Source organism: Ambystoma mexicanum, chromosome 3q (assembly GCF_040938575.1).
Source record: "Ambystoma mexicanum isolate Mex_15411 chromosome 3q, UKY_AmexF1_1, whole genome shotgun sequence".
Lineage (NCBI taxonomy): Eukaryota > Metazoa > Chordata > Amphibia > Caudata > Ambystomatidae > Ambystoma > Ambystoma mexicanum.
In genome coordinates this window covers 7,299,956-7,318,399 of record NC_090926.1, presented here as the reverse complement: position 1 = coordinate 7,318,399, position 18,444 = coordinate 7,299,956, and the positions used below count along the sequence as shown (strand labels likewise).

The window sequence follows — 18,444 nt, the reverse complement described above, 5'->3', positions numbered from 1 at the left end:
TAGCAATGCTGATTGGGTTGTTATCCTCCACACAAGCACGGGTGGGTCTGTTCTCCGCTCTCTCTTATGACGTGTGGATAGTGCCTGAAACGTGTCAGAAACCTTACCAGCCATTGGTGTAGGTAGTGGTAAGTCATTATACAGAATAACTCATATAACCAAAAAAGCTTTCAGTTTCGTGAGAGAAGGAAGGATAACAAGCATTCCTGTTTAGGGTTAGGGATTGCCTGTCCTCTAAGGGGGGCGGGGGGTCACCCCTGCTGGGATCCGCTTGCCCTGTCACCTAGTGGATTTTCAGGTTAGCCGGCACACCTCGCTAGTCCCAAAGGGGGTGGCTCCCCCTTGGGCAGAGGGGACGAATTCCCATGATTCATCACAACACATGCTTGATACTTTGGGGAAATTATTTGCAGAGTTTGTTTTGGATGCTTAGCAACAGTGGGTGGATCCTGAGTTATGCGCAGACAGGATTTAGACCCGGATGTGGCACTGTTCATAACATACGAGTGATGGATAGCGTGTATCGGGATGCTTCTGCACAGGGGGGAGCGGCCCTGTACACAATATTTGTGGATTTTAGGGCCACCTTTGACGGGGTATGTCGTGAAAAGCTTTGGGCTAAATTGGAAAATTGGGGCTGTCCAACGTGGTTGCTTTGCGTTCTTAAATGTTTACATCATGAAACCTCTGTGCGGGTGCGATTGAATGATAAGAGTAGATTGTCAGCTCCGATACATACCTGCACCTGGGGTTAAACAGGGATGGACTTTGGCACCGTTATTGTACTGCCTGTATACTGCCGACCTTCCACTAATTTTTGGAGAGACTTTGGGATGTTGCCCTAAAGTTGGTAACTGCAATGTTCTGTGTATTCTTTATGCGGATGATCTTGCACTGTTTAATTATACATTGGGCCTCATTACGACCCTGGCGTTGGACCATGGTGCTATTAGCACCATGGTCCATGCCGGATTCCGCCATGGTGGATGGCGGAATTACCGACCCCATTACAAGGTTGGCGGGGCGGTAATTCCCCATTCACCATGGCCCCTTCCCCATTCCCATTTTTGGCCCATAGGGCACAATGGGAATGGGAAAGGCGCTAATTACGGCACCGTAAATTACGGTGCCGTAATTAGCACCAAGATCGCTTAGCGCCTTGGACTTTAACGCCTGCAAAAAGCAGGCGTTAAATTGGGAATCTGGCGTTAAGGGTTTAACGGTGCCGCAGCCTTTTACGGCGCCGTTAACCCCTTAACGCCAGGGTTGTAATGAGGCCCATTGAGAGGTGCAAGGATATGTTTTAAAAATGTGTGGAATATACTAATAATAACAAACTCGTGATACACATGGAAAAAACGAAGATTATGGTTGTCGCCTCTAAACGTATTAAATGTCCCTTGTTTAGTACAAGTCTCGGTATTATAGAAAGGGTGGATAAATCGCCATATCTGGGATTAAGGATGAGCTTGTCATGTGCATATAATTATATAAAAGAAAGTGAGGGCATTAAGGCCAAGAATCAGGTTAGAAATAACCTGATTCACAGGTTTGCAAACCAGACCGATGGATTTTCCCTAGAAGGGGTGCTGACATTGTATAATCAATGTCTCTGTACTATGGTTTTATACAATTTGGATGCATTGGCAGTGGTTGATTTTAGGTGGCTTGATGTCATTGAGAGCTATTTCTGGAGAAGGATTCTGGGTCTGGCACAGTCTACATCAATAGAGTATATAAGGCTGGTGCTGGGCTTGGTGTCCTTAAAATGCTGGGTTAGAATAAACCAGGGGATACTTTATTTGAAAATTAATGTGAACCCGAAATGTCAGCTTTTAGGATTGATGGCTATAAATGATCATGACAGTATTAGGCACAAAGGTAAAGATTTTAAGAATCTTATGATGAAGTGGTTTCAAAATATTGGCTGGGTTTCGGAATTTAATCAGGGCCAAAGTAATAGAGTGTTGAAATGTATGTTAAAAAATAAAACACGTCAATGCGATTGGACTAAGAATAGTGAGTATCTTAGTAGTTTAAGATCCCATAAAGACGTGGACATGGTTGCCCATTGATACCTCAAACCTCAGAGATATCTGATATTATGTCCTAGCATTGTGGCTAGGAATTTTCGTTTGAGATTAAGAATTAATCAACTGCCTGTATGGGTTAAATTTGGAGCTAGATACAAGATACCCCGATTAGCACGCACATGTAGGATCTGTAAGAGCAGTGTGCATTTGGAGACGACACAACATTTGTTTACAGAATGTGCGGGGCTGGGCCCAGAGATTATGACCACATTTGGTAATTTTGTGCATTGTTACGAGGCCATTCAAACGGATGCATTTTGGGCAAATTGCTTGAATACGGATAATGTGAACATGCATCTAACTTTATTCAGGCTATGGGGAATTATATGTACAAAGCTCCTGGAAAATGATAAAGAGTGAGGGTAACGATCTTTTTTTAATGAATAAGGGCAGAACATTCAATATTCCCATTCGGATAATGAATTTAAAGGTGTTTTAATTGTCCAGACTATGGTCTAGCTTTTACCTCTATTCATTTAATATTTTGTATCATGCATTTAATTATTGTTTTATACAAGACTTTAAAATGTATCATATTTAGTGTTTAGCCAATTACGTGAATGTCCAACATTTAATTTTTAATATTTGGGATAATGTTAGAGATGAATTTATATGTTGCCATTGACTGTGATTTATAATTTTCATTTTCTAGTTAAATTGTATTTTGTAAAAGTTTTATAACTGATTACAAATAAATATGAATAAATAAAAAATAAGTTGCAAACCGTACAAATAATGATAGCAATTACATACACACAATATCTGCAGCTCTTTAGCTTCAATGAGGGACACTTGGGGATTCTGTTACATGACCTGGTGGTGAGATATCAACGTTGGGGTGTATTTTAAAGCAAGGTTTGCGTGTTTGGCACTACCTTGTGAATAAGCAGTACTGATGCGTACATACATATTTGTTCTTCTTTTACAGGTATCAGACTTTCCTGATTTTACTGTCAGACTTGTAGGACATCTGGTTCATGTTCGTGGTGAGTGGCTTATGTCCAAGTTGAGGGTCGCTATCCTATGAATTTGGTGGTGTGCATTGTTTCCTGACCAGTTGAATAAGACGTACCAAAAAGGTGTTCATGCTTGCTGTTTCTGGTGTCTGAGGTTCCAACTCAATGGACCACTGGTGGGATATCTGAATTAAATGGTGCGCATATGCTTTGGTACGTTATACAGTGTACACAGTGATGTTGGTTAGATGTTGGTGGGATTGGGTAACATGGGTAGATTATGCCAGAGCTTTTTGCCAGCGATGGCATAATGTGCAGTAGCTGCAGTGGTGTGTTTTGTCTTAAACATGTGAAAAGAGCCAGGTATTCAGCAGTTCCAGGCAGTAACACTGTCATCCTCTATGCTTAATTGTCTGGTCATGGAATTCCAGAAGATAATGGACATCAATGCAAGGATGGTACCTCTGTGCCTTTTCCTGTTGTACAGGGGAATCCTCGCTAAGGCAGCCGTGAACATAACGTCTTTCCAAGGATATAAGAGGTACATTTCTCCATGATTGCTTGGAGTTCTCTGTAGTGGGTTGGTTCAGTGGCATATATAGAGTGTTTTGAATTGAATCCAGTGTTTGACAGGAGGCCAGCACAGGTTGAGAAGGGATAGAGTGATGTATTACAATCTGTTCAGTCTCTGTTGGAGTCTTGCTACAACATTTTTATTTATCTAGAGCCAGTTAAAAAGGTAACCATGGATGGCTATGTAGTGGCATTTGGCATAGTCCAAACTTGATAGTGCGAGCTTGAGGGCCACAAGGGATCTGTGTGTAGGACCAACAGCTATGGCATGGTGCAACAGATAGGTTTTAGTTGGGAAAAACACTTTTTTATCAGTACTTTGATTTGGAGTTCCAGAGAAAAGTGGGTTGTTTGCAATAGGGCACGGTCCCATCTCTTACAGGCAGGTGCTAGTAGCAGGTTGTATTGTTCAGTTTAGGCAGGTCAGTATTTATGTACATGCTTGTAATAAGTAATTTCTTGTTTGTTGAGTATATTAAAAAATGGAGCCCTGTAGATTTGGAAAGGAGATTGAACAGGCTTGATTTCTGAGGGATGCAGCATGGCAGGCTCAGCAGGGTTATTGTGAAAGGAGGCAGCTTGTTTGTTTCCGTTCTGTTTGATAGAAATGAGATAATCCATGTTAATGCTGGTTGCACCATCCTTGTTCAGCTAGTCTGTTGATTAGGATTTGTGGCTTGTGTTGAGAGCTACTGAGATGTCCAGAAGAATGAGGGCATTAGGGACGTCAGAATCCTTGTTGTTGAGATTCCACCCAAATTCAAGAGATCATCATTTTGGCATTGCATGCTATAGTGGCAGCCACAGGCATACCTAATGCCACAGTCCTTCGTACCAAGACTGCCGTTGCCACATAGTGAAAGAGACCTTTAGAGAAAAATTATCTTAACAGCGCACCCTCAATGTATTTTGCAGGTAGCATTTATAGCTGGCTGAAACCACGTTATTCTTCAACCTATCACTTCAGGGAGGATCATTTATCCCTTGAGAGTTGTACATGTTGCAAAGCTTATGCTTCAATGTTTTCTGGCTCTATAAAGAACAGAGTCTTGTGTATCATTTTGACACACACCGAAGCCACAATTCATCAAAGCTACAACTCAACTGAGCTTCCTGTCATTGACATTAAAGCCATGTGCCCACTGTAGCTGATATAATTAAAGCCAGAACATAATCCTTACTTTGTATGGAAAACAATATTTTACAATAGATGCAGATCATTGATGAACAGCGTATATGCTTGGATGCACAGAATTTATCAAAGAAGATAAATATGACATGGAAACATGTTTTAGTCATCCCATTAAAGGGCAGACGTCCTACTCTGAGTAATTCTACAAATGTTTTGTTAAATGTTGAAACTGATCAAGGTGATAAGGGACCCACTGGCTTGCACGATCAAAACTACACTTTTACAAAACCTCTTTAATGCCATCTCACCCCACTTCTCCAACAAGGATGCCTTTTGGCTGTAGTGCGCTCTACAAATGTAAAACAATAAAATAAGCAGACTGCCTAGGACATTGGGGACACTCCCATCTCCACAAATACAACTTCTCACCAGAGGCGTAGCCAGGATTGGCTAACAAGTGGGGCCTGAAGCTAATGTAGTTGGGCCCCCCGCAGTGACATTTAAAGATTCCGGATGGACCTTGCCCGCTCAGGCCCTACCCTGTCTACGCATCTGCTTCTCACTCCCTCAGATCAGTAGCATTTCGCCCACACACATCAGTATTCCTCATAACTTATCAACACCAGCAATCCAGAAAGATCACAAGAGGACCCATGCCCACCAGCTATGTACAAAACCAATTTAGAACAAGTGGGATATGCCCACCTTTTCCAAACTCTACTCAACAGATCCATTGAACAGGGAACTGTCCCAATAGAGCTAAAGAGCATACATCACGCCCCTCTTAAAACACATATGGGAATCTACACTGACCCTGCAAACTGCAGCCCAGTATCCAACTTAACTTTATTCAGCCAAGCACCTGAAAAAACGCATCTACCAACAGCCATGTGGGCCAATCGTAAGAACAACAAGGATGGGGTGGTGTTAGTGTACAAGAGGCTTGTAAATTGGGAATTGAGGACTGGGAGTAGAGGACATTGCTGGAGGTGGTCCGCAGTTAGGTTATAACAGTGAGCTCAGAAAACACCAACAGTTGAGGAATAAGGAGAGACTTACATGGTGGAAAATACAGACATTTGTCATGCCCACAATCACACCTTACAATACATAAATGTGCATGATATAGTTGGATAAACACAACTCATGTGTGAACATAAATATATTGACATGAAATGTGTCAGGGATTAGGAGATAATAGAAAACATAAGCAAATCATTTCTGACACAAACGACAACAAAATGAATCTTGATATTTCAAGAAACACACTAGCGAGAGAGTCATACTCCCTTATTTTGGTGGCTCTGGAGAACTGATAAATACTTTTCTGGTGTACATCTCTAGTTACAGGGGATAGCAGCATACATCCATAAGGTTCTTCAGTTTAAGCTGCAAGTAATGGAAAAAGATACTTCAAGGGGATATATTTGTGTGGCACAGGACTATCAGGGAGCTCAATATATATGCACCTAACACGGACATTCATGCGTTTATTTATGAAACCACTAAGAAACGTTCAAATAGGGATGTGAAATCATATGGGCAGACAATTTCTATTTTGCAGTCACAATGCAACTGTATGGATCACATGCTTTAATTAGAGTGGTTCCCAAGGCAGCAATTACATGGCTGGAACAAGCACAAAGGTTGCATGTTATGATGCATGGAGATGTGCCTGCAGGTGGAAAAAAGTAATACACATACTGTTTTTCGGAGCATGATCAAATGTCAGGGGAAGACTAGGTGATGAATACTCAGCTATTATTTAAGTCAGTAGACAAATGTGGAATACTGCCTAGAACTTTATTAGATCACTCACTGTTGGCCATGTGGACTCAAGCACCACAAACTGCAACAGCACATTAAGCTCTGATATTTTAAAAACACACGTATATATATTTATATATATTTTTTTGTATTTTACCAGCAATGCAGATAATGTCCCTGATGACAGAACAATAACGGAGGCCTGAAAGCTTTAAATATGAGAGTCTTTTATTTATAGGAAAAGGATGTTATCCAAGCCAGTGTTTTATTTCTAATGGCTGATCCATAAAGATGAGTGATAAGTCTTGATTGGTCCATGGTATCAAAGGCAGCTGACAAATCAAGTAGCGTGAGGGTTCCCACACTGCCACCATCATCCATAGCCACCAACACTGCCAATTCCATGCTGCGATCTGGTTTATACCCAGACTGTGCATCCTCATGAAATCCATGTTCTTCCAGAAAGGTTGTGTAGTTGGGAACGCTTTCACCAGCATACTTGTGTAAGGAAGGCATGGTATCAACAGCAGACACAATAGATGCAAGTTTCAAAAACCTTTATTTTGTATTTGGTAAGGTTGGGAGAATTCCTAACTGGCCCTAACTCTAGAATGGGTGTAATCTCGACCATTAAATGAATAACAAACATGTCCAAGTCAGTCTAGTCAAAATAAAAAGGCCTATACTAAAACAAAACTAACCATGCCTTCCTTCTCAAATGGCAAATGTGTAAAGGGGGTATAAAAAGGAAAAATAGTGTTGCAAAAGAAATGTCACAATGGCTTACGTAACAACTCCCTTGCCCACGTTCAGAAGCCCAGGGTCTCGAGAGTTTCTTAATAGGATAGGTGGTTGGCACAGTTCTATCAATCTGGCACACTTTGGCTAACTGGTACAATTCAACATTTCAAGCTTGGACTTCAAGCTTTTGACAGTTCAACAAGTTCTGAAGGCTTTTTCCGCCTCGCCACAAATGCACAGTTCAAATCTTAACTTGTACTTTACCAAAATTCAACACAGGCTTCCTTCCGCCGGGATCAAGCTTGTCTTTCTTTTCACACTTGACTTTTACTTTACTACAGGTCACCACAGGCTTTCATCCACTGGGCTTGAACCTGTCTTTCTCTTTGCAAAACATTTGTAATTTCACTTCTCACATGGGTCTCCCCCCGCCGGGCTCAACCCCACTTTTCTGTTTGTGTGGTTCCCTTCCCCAAGTTTCGTTTCATACAACTTTTATCTTACTTTACTTTTACTGTTCAAGACTTTAGAAACTGCAAGGATTTTACGTAGACCTCCGCATGACCACTTCGACCTCTCTTAAACAATTTGACAACCTTCATCAACTCGCAACACCAATGCTTCTTGGTACTTGTAGTTCCTTAGAATGATCATTTCTTTACTTTGCCCTCTTGACATTCTGAAAGTTCATACCTTGGCCTATTGTCATATTTAAAGTTCATATACTTCGGTTTTCCACTCAATCAACTTTTTAGTGTGATTCTGCTTCGCAGGACCACTCTGTTACTTTGTATACTCTCATCACAGTTCAGCAATTGTCTTTTCCATTACGCGTTCATCTGCACATGCACAACCTTCAACTCTTGTTACAGTTTCATTTGCCTTTAACACAAACCGGGCCTTTGTTGCCTTCGATAACTTACCGGTTTTGTCAATTGGGTTTTTTTCTTCAGCGCTTTTCATGTTGCAGTCAAGGCCGTTACCAATACTTCCTCTGCTCCTCCCCGACTTCATCGTTCAACGGGAGGGGAGCGGGCTGCCTTGAAACACTTTGAAGGTATATCCTTTCTTCTCAATAGCTTTGAGTCTTGGAACGCTTACGGCTTTTCTAAAATATGGAATTCTCACCTGTCTCTCACTTGTTCTTCGCAAGTGATGATGCGCCCCTTGGCATTCCAACTTTGATAGCCTGGTTCGCATTAGCCCTGGAAGACCTGATTCTTCTTGTACCCAGCCTCACTCAGAGTGTGCCTGTATAATCCACCTTTTATCCTGACAGGGAGTGTTAACAAGTGGCAGGTGTGTGTAGTTAGGATTACGTGCCTGACTCTGCCTGATCTCATTAAAGGGACAGAGCCATTGCAAGTCATTAGAGGTAATCTTCCTGACCACATTCCTCATGTTCCTCGGCTCAGTAGTGTTGTCAGTGTGAAGTGGGGAGGAATTATCGGACTTGTAGTTTCCGATAAAATAGGTAGGGGTAGCGGTTAGATGGGCGATGGGAAAAGGGGGATACCATGTGTCACTATCAGGTGCTTCTTCCCCACTCCCTGAGGACGCCCTACACAGGTGATCCTCCCTCGCTTGTCCATGCCCAGGGTCGGGATCCTAGAGCAATGGCTTTTCCCATGTCACCTGAGTACGGGATTAGGTTGTGAAACACCCTCTGGTTTTTCACACTTGGGTAAGGCAGGTCAGATATTGACTGAACATTTCCCGGATTTCCTGGGTTCAAAGAAGGTTTTTTAAGTAAAGGTTTAACAAAGGCTAACTTAAAATTGACACGGACTCGAAAACACTATTAATGAACTGACAATGCAGATAATAAGATCATAGTAAAAAAATGTGCGCAAAGACTGCTACCCCTTCTGCCAGCATTAATAGTTTGTGTTGGGGTGGGATTTATCCTAGGAAAGTCAGTGCAATGACTTTTAAAGAGCCCAACATTGCAACAGTTTTAGGAACACCAGATGCCAAAAATTAATTTTGATTTTATGCATGGTCCTCCCTGTTTGAATTTTGAATGGATCAAGTTACATACACAAACCCCATGTCTAGGGTACTCGAAAATAACACAATGTTAAAAGAATTCCCATTAAAAAAGGAACCAGGTCCGGGTGCCCATTATATCCATTGCTTTTTGCTCTTGCCATTAAACAGCTTGTTTGCCATCTTCGAAAAAAGCATTTCAGTTGGAGGATTACACTGTCTACAACTAAATGAGTGACCTTGTACGCTGATGACCTGCCACACACAGTCTCTCTTTCTTACCTCTTGAAGAAGCTGTTATGCATTGAAGTACATGCCGAGGACATATAATGATGTACAATCATATACAAGAGGCACTATGAGGACCCATAATGATGTATGCATTATATAATAATAATGTCTTTCTTATATAGCGCTACACACCCATAGGTCGCAGAGCGCTGAAATAACAAGACATTATTATCCCACAGAATGGAATGGTACTCAATGTATCAACCGCGGAAGGATGAAATGCTGAGTCAACCCTGCTGGGATTTGAACCTGCCACAGCAGGCTCCACATCAATATCAAATATATAAGAAGTACTCTCATCTTTCAGAATTTAAGAAAGACACCTCAGACCACTACAGACTGTCCTCAGTGTGATTTATTATTTACTATTAGTGGCAACCAAGCACAAAGTTGAACACAACCTATTTATCTTCTCAACATACAAACCATGACAGTATTGGCTTTGATGTGTTAACCTGCATAAAATGGCAGCCAATGTTTCATTGAGACCCTTTTATCTCTACTACAACTGCTTACTGAGACAAGAACAACTTGCTCAGTTTGTCGGTGCAATTATCTACAGACTCAGACACCACAAGCAATTTTACGATTGAATGTCCACCTCCTAAAATTGGAGTCCCTGCTCGCAGAAGAGGCAGCATTATTTAGTGGTGAATGATCAGAAAGTACCACTGGCTCCTATTTAGTTTTTACCACATTCAGAATGTCATCAGATACAAAAGCAAAATCATTTCTAGAGTAGTAAGTGTTCTGTGCTGAGTAAAAAGAATACCCGATTAAAGGACCATGATTGTGGCCCCATGTCAAATAATAAATATTGCATACATTCTGCAAGTCTGTCTTTGCCCATAGGTTCCTGTTAAGGTAGCTGCAAGAGGTTTCATCAAATGCTCAGCCGAGCAAAATAACAGCTCTGCACATGCAAACTGGAGTTGGCCAAGTTGCCCCAGAAATTGTCATCATGTTACAGGCATAAACTGTTACACTTGTTAATTGGACGTTACCAAATGTAATATTAGCTGAGAACCACAGGCCCTTTTACTCAGTCTTAATTTGTATCCCTCTTACAAGATGTGAGAATTCCTCCTACAACCTCTAGTCTCCTCAAAAGGCGTTTGTCTTTCTAAGATTAAGTTTGTCTCTTGTAAACTGGCTACTGTTCATCCGAGATTCTTCAGATATCAGGATATTTCATCTTAGCATTGAGCCCATTAATGGTACACCTTATTAATTTGCACATAGAAACTGAGTTGATTAAATTAAACACAATACGTTATATGGGATTTCATTTTTTTTACATTTCCCCCATTTCTACCACTCACCGAATAACCCTCAAACCAGAGACCTTTCCCATGCCCTCTACCACTCAGTTCTCAACCTTGCTCACCTGGACTACCAATCTCTTGAGCCTTTCAACAAGCACGTGGGAAGCTTGCCTCCCCTTTTGGCATGCTGGTCATGTGCTGTAACTAGATTGGCCCCCTGCCTGGGAACAGGCCAGCACAGAATAAACCAGTTAAAAACACATAATCTGTTTTCCCCCCTATGCTCCCCTCTCCTCCCGTTTCTGTCCCTTCCTCCTGCCTCCCACTTGCAGCTGCAATGCTCTGTTCTCCGACTAAACCAGCAATCTTGTTTCACCCCTAGTCTATTGCATAGTTGCACTGTATTACTCCCCTTGACCCCTACCACCTATATAATGCATCATGAACTATTCTGACCAATGCCGTGGTTCACTTCTAAGATCTCGTAGCAATGTACCTCGGGTGTCTTATCACCTTCTTTTCTTCCTCTCTTTCCTCGCCATCCCGAGATTAGAGTGCATTTCAGGGTCTAGCAAGTCAGTTAGTTACTGCAAAAACATGGTGGCCTCTTTGGGCTCTGTTAAATAGAGAATAGCCTCTCCATAGTAATTTCCATTTAGGAGACTCTAGATAAGAAATCTGCACTCCTGCCTTCTGGCATTCAGTGATTATTGTTAAGTTCCCAATTTGGCGTGGCTGTTCTATGGCTCCAGTGGCTGTATAACTGGTGGGAAAAACCTTCCCGAGCCTGAAAGGAGGACTTCTGCTTGGCCAGAGCCAGAATTGGTTCCTGCAATTTATAAATGACAAAATAAGCTAGCTGTTCCAGGCTCCCTGGTGTGGCCAGGTCTACTGAAATGTTCTCTGTGCTCTCTGAATAGAGACGCTGTTCTCCAGCTCCTCCTCGTTCCTTAGTCCCTGCCTCTTTCGCTGTTGGTTATAATACATTGCTGATGACCTAAGACCAACCCCATGCTCCTGATAGTCTCAAAATGTCCTGGATAGCCCAGAGGTCATGACGTTGATCTCCAAGCATGCTGCTTCTTCTTTCAGCAGGAGGGTTTCGCCATCTCTTCTGCCTCGTCTGATCAGGCTCTTTGAGTTATTGTGTCATCCTCAGGTTGTGAAGTTCTGTGTCAGCCTCCATCTGTCGCTCACTCATTCAACTTAATTTCTGATGTACTGCCTAGCAGTACATCCTGGCTATTTCAATGAATTGAACGATTCCGTAAAGCTACCTTGACCTGTATTTGCAAAACTTTCATATTTATTTTCTTTACATAGATTGTATTACGTTACTTATTACTGACAACGAGATCTGGCACATACTATTTCAGACTAATTACAGGAAATACCGAATCACGATTACTTAAACCGTAGGGTCAAAAATTGCAGAGCCAGCATTCCAAGCACTGTGTACAAACAGCATTTTGTATTAAATGCATGCATGCTTTACAATGCATTAAGTGGTGAAGTGGACATTCTTGAGACCAGCAAATATTGTTTATGACAAAACATAAACCTGTTACCCTTAGTTGAAAGTTGTTTCTGTAAGCAGAAATATGGAGTTTTTTCCATCAAGCTATGTGTGTTTCTCTGACCAGAACATGGCAAAGAGTGAACCGCGCAGATGAGACACGCCAATAAATAGTGTCAATAAGACAAGCTGGAAATGACAGGGCTTCATTCATCATGTGAAAATGAAGACTACATTATAACCAGTGGCCCCATATGTAGGCAGAGTGGTAACATGACCTGGGTGACAATGCGCCCCATGCTTCCCCCCGCCCACCCAGGTAGTACGCGAGACATAGGGTAAGTGTTGGCAATAAAAGGCAGTGGGATTCTATTGCACAATTATGGTCATAACAAACACAATCATAATTACAGTAACCATAATATTCTGTACTTTTGGGCATCCGGTCCTGATGTTACCCCCTCCGCCCCGTACCAGAATTCTTGTCTCACGACAGTATGTTCACCGTACAGTGAACTGTCTTCTTTCTCTTTCTTCTCGTCCGTTTTCTTATGGTCGGAGGGTTTTGGGAAAAGAAGAGATTCTGAGTGCACAGAGTACTCTTTGGTTTGGGTCGCCGTGAAGGGACCACAAACTGGTTCTGTTTTCTGCTGTCAAAGCAGCTCCTTATATAGGACCCAGGGGCTGTCCCCTTGGTCCTTCTGTGTGGTGGAGGGCTGTGGTTCCAGACCCCACGCCGGCTGATGGCGACAACAAATTGCACCTTATGGTGCCTAAGACTTGCTCTCCCACCTACTTCCTGTCTTTGGGGGCCCTGGTGATTTGCATCCCTGTGGGAGGAGGGCAAGGTGTTGATTAACACCTTGCCCTTCCCCCTGTGGTTCCCTGTGGTTCCCTGTGGTTCCCGGTCGTGTTTGTAGTTTGGTGGGGGAGAGGGGGAGCACTGGCCCATTTGTTGGGTTGCTGCTCCCCCTCTCCCCTGCCTGGCTGCCATGGGGCACAGGTTACCAGGCCTCGCCTGGTGCCTGCAGCGTTGCCCAGAAGTGATTGGAAAATGCAAGCGGCTGGCAGCTAAAACAAATATTAAGGGAGATTATAATGACCAGACCAACACTCTGGTCCTTTTTCTTGAATGGCTGGAACAACATTAGCAGTTGCCTAAAGCTTCAGCATATTTAAGACGTTGCCTCTTCCAGCGATCAGTTCATGCAAATAAATGTAATCCACACCCTCCAGCTAGTTATTTCTATAAATGCAGGAGAAAGCCATATTGGCATCTAATTAAGAAAGCAGAAATGTGTTAGGATTGGCTCGGTGAACCATTTAAAAAGTATAAAAGATGGTGCATTTACTTACATGGATAGAGACACCCACACACTGCTTTGCTGATGAGATGTAGATAGCAGGAGCTGGTTGGCTGAAGGCCAAGAATGGGGGCAAGAAACTGACAGAGACTGCAGACCTAAAACAGGGGGTAGACAAAAGGAGCTGACAGAGGCTGCAAATGAATACCAAACCTGGGTGAAGGAACTGAGAGCAGATACAAAGAACCTTGGGGCTAGAAGCAGAGCTTCTGCCAGAAACACATCTGAAAGGGGCTGCAGACACGAAGAGGAGAGCAGAGAAACATTGGGGCAAACTCCAGCAGAAGGGCTCCGTATTTGCACACGGGCGCATTGGGATATTGAGATCTCAACCCCCAAGTGAGACCAGCTATAGCATTTAAACTGATATTGTCGACTGATATTAGTATTCGGCAAAAGATAAAATAAAAGCACTACTTAAGTTTTCAAATGTGTTATTGAGACCTGTTGAAGCATATTAAAAGGGCTGGCATATATTGAGGCATATATTGTGCTCCAGATAAGATTTTGCGATAGGAGTATTTTACTCCTTGTTTTTATATTTTGAGACTAAATGCAATTTTAAGGGAGTAACAATAAGTTGTCTCCTTTACAAGAAAGTAAACAAATATGTGTCAATTAGCTAACACATGTAAAAAGACAAAACTGTATTAAAATCATTATCATGTGCAGTGGTCCACATGATGGCAGAAGAGCATCTTCCTCTCACAATTAACATGTAAAGCACAGGGTGTAGTAGCACAAACACCATATCACAAGTGGAAGATTACCTGTGTAGAACACAACTTTTTTTCATTTTCTTTCCTCCTTTTACAAAAGTGCACAATATGTGCTTGAATTTCTGCCTAACCCTAGACCTCCATTCCTACCACCTTATCTAAATCATGCTGGATTTCCTTGGGGAGTCCCTTCTTTAGCATGTGGTAGAAAATCACCACATTCTTGTCCCGTGCTTCTCCTGTCTCTGTCCTCCACATCTCTTGAATTAACTGGATGTGTTTGGCAGGATAGTTATCACATTTTATCGTTTTAGCTAGAATCAAAAGTATATCACAGGTACAGGGATACATAATCTGCAAGTACCCCCATACCTGTTTCCTGCAATTATTAAAAGCTGCTCCATCGTGGGCATTTGTATCCAACTGATCTACCAGATACCCCGATCTCCTCCAAAGCTCGGCTGACCGTTCCTACTTTAGGGCTGTGAATAAGCTCTTCATGCACCCTAGGGCTAACATGACACCAGCAGTATGTTTCTCCAATGCATAAATCCACCTTCCCGCCATTGCAGTGAGCGAAGGGAGTGTCTTCATCAAGCTATTCCGATCAATGTGTGACCACTGGACATAATGCGCCTTTCCCAGACCCTTATGGAGCAACAGAAACTGAGTTACACCCGTTTTTACTGGGGCTTTCCACATCTCTCCCTTACTACTTGCTACAGCCATGCAAGTACCCTGGCGCATCCTATGGCTCATCGGTGTGCTCTCTATCGCTGCTACCGGAGTAGTAAGTAGGGCGGCTACACCCTACTTTACCTGCTCGACATCTGATTCCCATTCCTCTACATCTACTTTTCCGGTTACCACATCGCCTGACCCTTCTACAGGCTTGGAAGCGTAATCAGCACTACCATAGAGTGCCACCTCCCATCCTCCCTGCTCAACCCCTGTACCTGTGGCGGCATCCTTGATCTCCATATCCAGCTCAACTGTTTAGGAACTGATTTATCCAAGGTATAATAACCTGACCATGCCACCACCTTCCTTCTTCTTCATTCCTATGCCTGTTTTCTCCCTGCTCTTCCTCTGTTTGCTGCTGTAGCAGCACTACCTCTTCCTCCGCTAGCCTGAGCATTCTTTTATATTTTCCCTGCTCTTGTGTCTCTATTGTTCTTCTCAGCCTGTCCTCTATCCTAGCAGGAAAAGGCCTACCCTCCTTCTCCCTCATTTTCAATCCTCCATCTGCTCTTCTAGCCCCTGGCCTCACTCTCTCTCTTATTTCCACCCTTAATCGATCTGCTAACCTAGCAGTTGGGGGAATTATTCTCTTTCCGTGCTCCATTTGCAACCTCTCTGCAGCCCTAACCATTGAAGGAGTTACCCTTCCACTTCCCTCGAGATCCCACTTCATAGGCATTGCAGCTGATGGAGGCATCACCTGTGTCCGTCTCGCAACCACTGGCGTGGCCGCTGGGAAGATGGAGGTTCGAACTCTGGGGCGGTGTACTCCTCTGCGGGCTATAAAGGATATAGGGGATGGTGCAGAAGGAATTCCTGCATCCTCCTTTTTCGGCCCTTCTTCCATGATTTTAACATTATGGCCCTTACCATCGTTTTCATACCTCCTCTATAGCTCTAAGCTATTTAACCGCTTCTCTAGTTTCAAGACCTTGTGCCTTGTAGTCAAGAAAGTATGCAAGCTTTCCAATATCCCTGTATCATAGGTTCCCTCGATAGACCAAGAATTGAGCATTTTCCCTTAGTTTCCCACAGTTATTCCCTATGGTATAGCCACGAAGTATCTGACACAAATGATTTAACTGATTCTCCATACTCCACCACAATTTATCTAAGATAAGTTCACAAAAACAGTCCCAAGCTGGACCTGCAGCACAAACAATGTCCACCCAGAGAACCCCCCCCTTTTTAGCCCTATCCAGTTTCTTAGTCGTTCCTCACAATCACTCACAGTACTCGTTTATTCCGCAATTACTTCACTCAGCTTCTTGCTTCATTTTACTTCTCACTTTTACAAAAAAGACAGTATCTTATAAAAAAAACACTTGCCGGCCATTATCTCTGCGATATCCCCACCAATCGAGCATAGGAGGGGCACAGTGCTTTTCACTACAGCACCGCTGCTCTTGCTCTCTTCATCACTAGTGCGTCCTTCTCTACTACAAAACCATATTTCCCTGACTACTGTAAGTTTCCCTTCCCTACTTCGACTAACCAAGAAAATCGAGGCAATGGCTCTCCCCAAACGACTAATATGAAAGATTGCCATGGCTATACTTAAGAAAGGTATCAACGGTTGGACTTACCATGAAATGCCACCCCACCTTCAGGTGAGGGCTACAGCCAACCAGACAAGCAAACTAAATGGCATCAGGACAAACCTCACACAGGGTGTGTGGGGTAGGATACCACCTCACACCTTTAAAATAACAAACTAGGTAACAAATATATACAAGGCACTTACAATGCAAGACAGTTCACTCACTGCCTCAAAGCACTCACCCTTTCAATCCTTCATAGCCTCGACTACCTCGACACCCCTACTCCAAGTCTACCCTTACAAAACCCCTTAAGTCAAAGAAACAACCCTCTTTTAACCCTGTTTCACCCCTTGATTTAGTCCCAAAAGTGCACTCACGTGTAACCAAGGTGCTCCTATGTGGTGCTTCATCAAGGCGTCCTGCACCGCTGGGCCACTGTACCACGCCTATGGGGAATAGACTGACCTTTAACCAATATGGCATCTGCAGACTTCTTTTTCACTGTGCATGGAAGACTGGTTCCCCACAGTGAGGTGCCGCAGCTGAGTGGTGCGGACAGAAGAACCAGATGTCTCGGAAAGCCTGGGCTCCTGGCAAGCTCGCCAAATGTGTGGGGGCGGACCCCATAATCACCTTAACCCAAGCGGACCGACCACCTGAGGAACAAGTGCACATTTTGTATGTAAAGCAAATTTACTGTACAATTATCAGGGGAGCAGTTAGATGTTGCTGTAGAACCAAACCCACCCAACTTTCAGCAATCTACATCAATTGACATTGTATATACATTTTTGCAACAGTTAAAACACTCCCCGATACATATCACAATCCATGCCCCACATGTGACTGGAAAAAAACCTCTTCAAAGAAATCCCAACTTTCTCCAATTCCTACACTCTCATTGATAGCCTTTCTCTCAACTATCATCTTCAGCTCATGTGCAGAACACACCTCCTTTTAGGATTTGTCCGTAGTAGGTCATGACATCATCATTCAGTTAATCAAACCTATGAATGTGTATCCCCTTTTTTCTTTGTAGGCACCTGGTGAACACTGTTAATATTGTATACAAAAAGTGGTGCCTCACCAATATTACTAAATTGTTTCAGTAGGTGCACCAGGAGCAAAAAACAGAAAACCCACAGGCAGGGATTTATATGTTATTCATTTTAATTTATTCATGAAAACATTTATTATTTTCTTATTAAATATTGTATTTTATAAAAAATAATTTTCATATAGACAGCAATATACAAAACAACAAATATTTCACAAAGAATATGAACATTAATACACATTAGCTTAGGCTGTGAAAACCTACAAACGTTTATATACAAAGTAGATCTGCAAACTTTATATACAGAGTAGATGTAAATGTGCTGCAATGGCAGCCAAAAAACCCATGCCTACTCGATACTATAAACATCAATTAAAAAGAACCCAATCGTTTACTAGTGGTCATAGAGAGGATAGACACCCAGTGTATTTGATCCTCAATACTCAATTTTTAACTTCCCTATAGCCAGTTCCTCTGACTGCAGCCAGGCACGCTTGCGTAACGAACTACAACTCCCAGTAGTGATGTAGTCCGCACACCCTTTTTATCCCCATCAGGTGCATCAGCACCAGTGTGTCAGGGACCAGCAAGTATACGTAAGTCTGCGTAAGACGTGTCGGCGCTGAGTCCTGTTGGTCGCAGCTCGCTGTAGCGAGACGCAGAAAGGGGGTAGGTGTTCATTATCCCTTTGCAAAGCTA

General features: G+C 42.8%; 1 protein-coding gene across 2 annotated transcripts in view; it reads left to right on the top strand.

Annotated features, from left to right (window-relative positions):
- Window positions 1-18,444, top strand: part of GRAP2 (GRB2 related adaptor protein 2) — a 544,466-nt gene that overhangs the window by 88,586 nt on the left and 437,436 nt on the right. Inside the window, exon 2 of one of the 2 annotated variants that reach the window (XM_069652932.1) lies at window positions 3,022-3,079. The exons of the other annotated variant lie outside the window; for it this stretch is intronic. The gene's annotated coding sequence lies outside the window, so the exon portion shown is untranslated. The remainder of the gene's footprint in view (window positions 1-3,021; window positions 3,080-18,444) is intronic. 2 annotated transcript variants of the gene reach the window in all.